We start from the raw sequence: 6,139 nt of genomic DNA, 5'->3' as shown, positions 1-6,139 counted from the left end.
TTTTCTTAGTTTTCAGATGGCTTTTTTTCATGGTCTGACTAGGAAAGCTCCTTTTGAATAACAACATTTAAAAGGGAGAACTAAGAAAGTTTTGTTCCTCTGGCACCTAAGAAATGGAAATGATTACTTGATCTCTGGCCCAAGCATGAATACAGCCATGCCTCCAGTGCTGTATCTCTTCCTGAGGACCTTTCAAATACAGAAATGTAGGGTGATGACAATAACACTTTCTCTCTGCTTCCAAAGCCCCCCCAGGGCAGCAGTGTTTGCCTTCCTGAGCGTGGTAATTGAGTATCTGTCATGCCATGTCTCGTGGTAGGATGTGCTGGACTGTGCCAAGGTCATGCCTAGTTGTGCAATAGAAGACACTGGCACTGTGCAGTTTTTAGATGTTGATATTGTAGTTCCTCAGGGAGGGGTGGATGCCTTTGGAGCTTGTTCAACACTTTTTCAGGGAAGCCTGAAGCTGTGTTTCCTAGAGGTTAACACAGAGTAATTTGGCATGCCCAAAGGGAAGAGAACTCTTTACCTTTACCTGCTCTTCAGGAGGATACTCATTGCAGAAATGTACTTGCTGGTCTGTTGTCTCTCTCTTCAATGAAGGTGGGATAGAGCTCATGTAAAAGGCTTCTGCCTTCCTTTGGGCTTGGTGCTTGTAAAGGGTCCTGAGGAAAGGGAAAGGTAATGTGGGCTTCCTATGCAAAAAGTGGGAAAAGTTTTTTCTCGCATCTCACAGACACCATTGCTTCTGTCCATCACTTCCTCCTCCCTTTCTGATATTTTCAAGGAAGGTAGGTTTTTTGGCATTTATTCCCATTTGGACTTAAGTCCCCCCCTTAATCCTGCTCAAATTTTTCACTCACAAACATGCCTCTGTGTAAAGGAAAGCAAATAGCAAAACTTGCTCTGCAGGTTATCTGTGGGATATAGATGGAGGACTGCCTGATAAGGGTGAACTGCTTTGGTTATGCAGGCTTCCAGAAAAAAAGGACTCCTTTGTGTGCTTCTCAACATTTGCTTTATTCCATGAATAAGGCTAAAGCATGACATTTATTTGCTTTGATGTAGGAGAAAGTCTTTTGCACAATAAGAGTTGGAGTTACAAAAGTACCTCTTTTCCTGCAGCAGCAGTATAAGAATCCATGGAGCAAGACTGGGAGAGAACAGAACATGTAGAGGATCATTCAGTTTTATTTAAAGCAAGGAAATTAAGGTACCCCAGAGTCATACATGTAATTGCATATACTTGGTCTTCTGTCTTAACTGTAATTCATTGAAGGGAATTTATAACAGGAAATACCTACCCTGATCCATCCTTGACATCCTTGGCTTGGTGTATCATCAGCAGGGAAGTAACACTTCGATAATTGAAGTAATCCTTCAATATGTATTCAGAATGATAGATTTGCCACAAGTGAGTGATTTCCTATTACTGCTGCTCATGTGCAAGCTTACAGGCTTGTTAAGCCTCTACCCTGGTGCCTGCCAGAGGCTGTCTTTGGTCCTTAAGGATTAGTCTTCTCCAAACACAACAACATGAAGCAGACAGCCTAACAGACTCCTGACAAAGCAGCTTTCCATGCCTGTAGTTGCAGGTTTTGAGATGCTTCTTGGAGATCCTGCAGAGCTTTGAGCTATTTTCCATTGGATACACTCAAGGGATATATATGTATTTTAGTTTAGTCTTCCTCTACCCATTGGTGAGAATTTCTTCAATATTATCTAGGAATCGTGGAGTTGCCTCCCCAGTTTTCAAAAAGAGTTTAGATAAAAATGCAAACTTTTGAAAATGAAAAAGGCTGTTCTCTCCAAATGGAAAACATAGTGAGGAATAGTTATGAAAGATCTGTGGAAGAAATGTCAGAAACAGATTTTTTACTACGTTCTCTTTAAGATCGAACTTAGACATAAGCACAGGCAGATGTGAGGTTATCTGGCTGGCTGTAGCCAGGCCTTCTCATCTTGGGTGAGTCTGTTAGAGAGCTCTTCCTTGCAAAAAACCTGCTAGTGTTTTGTGACCCTTTGTCTCTTCCAAAGCTGCCACTCAGATATGACTTCTGTACTCCAATTGCACTGCTTCTGTCTAGTTCAGAGGATGACTTTTTGAAGATCCATTCTCTGTATTCTCAGGCTATTCTCTCCTCTTTCAAATGCTGCCACCTGGTCTGTCTGATGAGCAGTTTATAATTAAGTGGAAATTCCCTCTCCATCAGGGTTGCACTAAGCTGATGGGGAGGGAGTCACTGTCACCAGTGTTGCTCTTGCACTTGCACGGACTGTTTGTGAATATGTGACTACTGTGTCCTCTGAAAATCCTATGGCAGAAAATTGTGGCTCTCTTGAATTTAGTAGAAGCCACAAATGTAGGGGAAGACTTGACTAGTGCAAGGGCCCTGTTAGCTTTCTGTTGTTGGTGAACCTGTTGTGCAATGGCAAGGGAGCTTGCTGGAGGGCATAGTATCAATTAAATCTTTGGTGAGTGTTTTTATCTCTGTATCTTGCACATACAGCCAATAAGACTTCCTTTTTTTCTTTTTTCCTTTTAACACAAGCAGCTCTTTGCAAAGCTAATTACTCTGTTCTTTCTTGAAAAGGAAGGTGGAGCCCCTGAACTGGCTGTTCTCTGCCAGTCAGAATAAACAGATTAAAATCTTTGAGAGCTCTCCTCCTTTGTCATGTTCTTTAGCTGCCACTTCTTGGGCCGGGGCAGCCTCAGCTGGAAGTGTCCAGCTTTGTTAGCCCTTTGTTTCTCTGATCATCTGAGATCTACAGGACTGTGTATTACCAATTTATAGGGACAGAACAGAAAATGTGCAGGTGGGGATGCTTTTGTGCCTCAAATGGCTTGTGGGTTAATGTCCAAAAAGATGCTGAAGTCTGTGGAAAAGACTATAAGTGCTGTAAGTTATTGACATGTGAAAATACAGGGATAAAGAGGAGGACTGATGGGTGGAGAGGCCCTCTTTTCCAGCAGGATAGTGAGTTTGCATGAAGCTGTTATCTCTCTTGGTGGGAAAAGACTTCTGACAAATAGAGAACTGAAGCCAGGCATGGTTGGGTGACCTTGCTTTGAAGTGACTGCTGCGATCTGGATACTCGTTTCCTCTGCCTTCATGATGGCAGGACAAATGTGTAAATTTCTGCTTGCTTTGCCAAAGTAGAGCCATGAGCCTTAAAACCAGAAGCTGTGATCCTTAAAATGAATTCTGTGTAGAAGGAAACAGCTTGTGAGCTTCTGTACTGCCCTGGGTTCTGGCTTCAGCTGGAAGGCTTTTCTTTGTGACTGACATGGGCAATGGGCTGAGCCTCACGGCAGGAACCAGAACTGCCTGACACACAAGGTGCTGGTACAGCAGAGCAGGTGAGCCTGCCTGCTCTGCATGTGGGCAGAATCCCAGAGGCACACTTTGCTTCTTTCTGCTCTCCTGAATTGTCTTGCCAGATTGCATCATTACCCATCCCATAGTCCCCTCCCATCCTTTGATCAGATAAGGCTTACCAAGGGATTCCGCTAAGCTTTGGAAGCATTCAGTGACTGGTGTCTTGGACAGTGATGCTTGCAGGTGCATGAAGTTGGAGAACCACCTCTCCTGTGACGGAGGGACAGGAAATCTCCGTGCACAGGCTGGGATAAGGAAGCTCCTCTGCCCACGAGTGCCTGAGTGCAGCTACCCTCCCTGCCTTCAGGCTTTTCCACATGGACTGACTTGTTTCTTTGGAAGTATTGGCCAAGGGTTCCCTTCACATAATTAACTGACAGTGATGTGCTTTGTTTCTTCAGCTGGCACAGACCTGCTGAGTTCTGCTGAGATCCTTCCCAGGCAAGATTTCCTCTTGCTCAACATGTCCCAGAATGTGTTGCATTAGCAAGCTTCCATTATTTGGTGTTTTTTTGGGACCTCCAATCTTTTCACACCACCTTTAGCCTCTGCTACATGTTTGAATCTCTTCCTTCACCATGAAAGTCTCATGTATGCCTCCTCTCTTCTAAGCACCTTCTGCACTCTCTCCTGCTTACTTTTCCCCAGCCTTGCCCCCCAAATAGCCTGCAGCCAGCCCTCTCAACAGGGCTGGTTCTGTGCTTTGCTGTTCATACTGCATTGCAATATGGTTCTGCAGGCTCTTCTCCTGTCCAACAGGCATCTGCCCAAGCTGTTAGCATTCAGTTCTGTTCTGCTTTTGTTTTCCAGCGTATAGAGAATATGTGAGCCACCTCAGTATTCCCACATGGCTCTCCCCATCTTAATGGTAGTTTAGGAAACACTTAATGTGCCTTGTGTGCCTTACCAGAGGAAGCTACTACAACCCCTGTGCAGGTAGAGGTTCCTCCACTGCACACCTGCAGGCATATCCTACCTCAGTTGGTAAGGGACTGGCTGGAATCTGTGTTTCCAGGTGCTCTGGAAGATACCAAACGAGCAGGTATATGGTAGAAAGTAACAGATCCTGTTGGGCTCTCTAGGCAAGTCTCTCGTTAGTTAACATTAATCTTGTTAATTAATTAACACGGCTTGTTAGGAAAAGATGGTTTATTTATATACAACAACTTGTTTCAACTCATTACTTGTAGTCAACTCCTTTTGATAAGTTACAAGAAGGATGGTTAGATTTAGGGCAAAACAATCAAAATTTTGTCTTGTCCTGCAAGGTTGGAATACATCCTAACCAGTAATAGTTTCAACAGTGTCGTTGTTCTGCTCCATGATTATAAATGAGTAGTTAAGAAAGTCAGATTTCAATTGGCCAGCAGAGGTTTTAACCATGCACACATCTAGATTAATGACTCCGGAGATTGGGGATTATCAACTGTTACATAATAGCAGACTTTTTTAAAAACTGGAACAGGACTGTTAACAGATGCTGCATTTGCTAAAGAAACCAGATTGCCATGTAATGCATCCAGAATGTGTGCTTTGTTTGGCAGAACCATGCATGCGGATTGCTACTTTCCTTTGCCTTACCTCTAGTGATAGCCCACTGCTGATCAGACAGGTGAATCATCAGAGGCTGGATTTAGTTCTTATTTGGGCTGTTAAGAACTGAAGCTGGTTTGGTTCAGTTCTGGTTCAACACAGCTTCAGATCTACTGTGTGTGTTCAGTTCTGACTGAGGGAAAGCTAACCCCATGTACTGTAAAATCTCATGATAACATGAATCCTGTGTGTATCACAGCTCTGTAATTTGATAGAGCCCTTGGAGCAATAATATTGCTCAAATCCATAGCATATATGGGTGGGATCCCTTCATTCACATACAGCACAGGCTTTTTTTTTTTCAGAATTAGTTCATGCCACATAATTGGATGTGTTGTGTGCCAAGTAGAAGGTCTGTGAAAAAATTTGTAGTGATTCTTTGTGCCTTTTAAAAAGTAGGCACAAAGGCACTGAATTTTCTGTGTGGTCAAATAAACCTCCCCACAGATCCCAGAGAGGGAATAATGCTTGCTTGTTGAAATGCAGCAGCACTACCTGGTGCCCAAAAGCTGATGGGTCTTATCCTGGGTGAGGTCCTGTCAGCAGCCAGGGATTCCTGGAAAAAGCAATATATAGCCTTTTAAAGAGAGCTACTTGTGTTCCAGTTGGTATTTCATGACTGCAAACAAGTGTCTGTTATAGCAGCTTGTTCATAATGAACAAGGAAGGGATTATCAGGCAATGCAACAACTTTGGAAGAGGAGAAGAACCTGCTGCAGAGAGGCAAAGCTTCTCCTTGGCTTATCACGCACACATCAAGAGGCATCCCTCATCTCTGATGCTTTCCTGGATTGCTCATACCATTAGCTGAAGCTGTGTTTGCGTTTCTGAAGAGCTTAATTGGTAATTAAACCTGCACTCAACCCTTCGTTGGGGTATGGCTGTCACTTACAGTGTCACTTTTGTTTACCAAGCAAAAGAGCCAGGGCTGCTCCAGGGTCTGGAGAGTCCAGGGGCTCCCATGGGAGGCTTGTCCATCACACCCAGCAGCCAGCTAAGTGGCCCAGGAAAGAAGTACAGCCAGAAAGGGGCTCTCTATAGGTTGGAATTACTGGTCCAAATGGTTGCACAGGACCTGTTTTTCTTCATTCTGAAAGCCAGAAGCTTTGTAAACCTTCTCTATTTCAGCCAAGTCCTCTCCATCTGGCTATTAATAACTGCACACT

Source organism: Passer montanus, unplaced genomic scaffold (genome assembly GCF_014805655.1).
Source record: "Passer montanus isolate IOZ18808 unplaced genomic scaffold, ASM1480565v1 scaffold146, whole genome shotgun sequence".
In the NCBI taxonomy this organism is placed as follows: Eukaryota; Metazoa; Chordata; class Aves; order Passeriformes; family Passeridae; genus Passer; species Passer montanus.
This window is presented reverse-complemented; position numbering follows the sequence as displayed.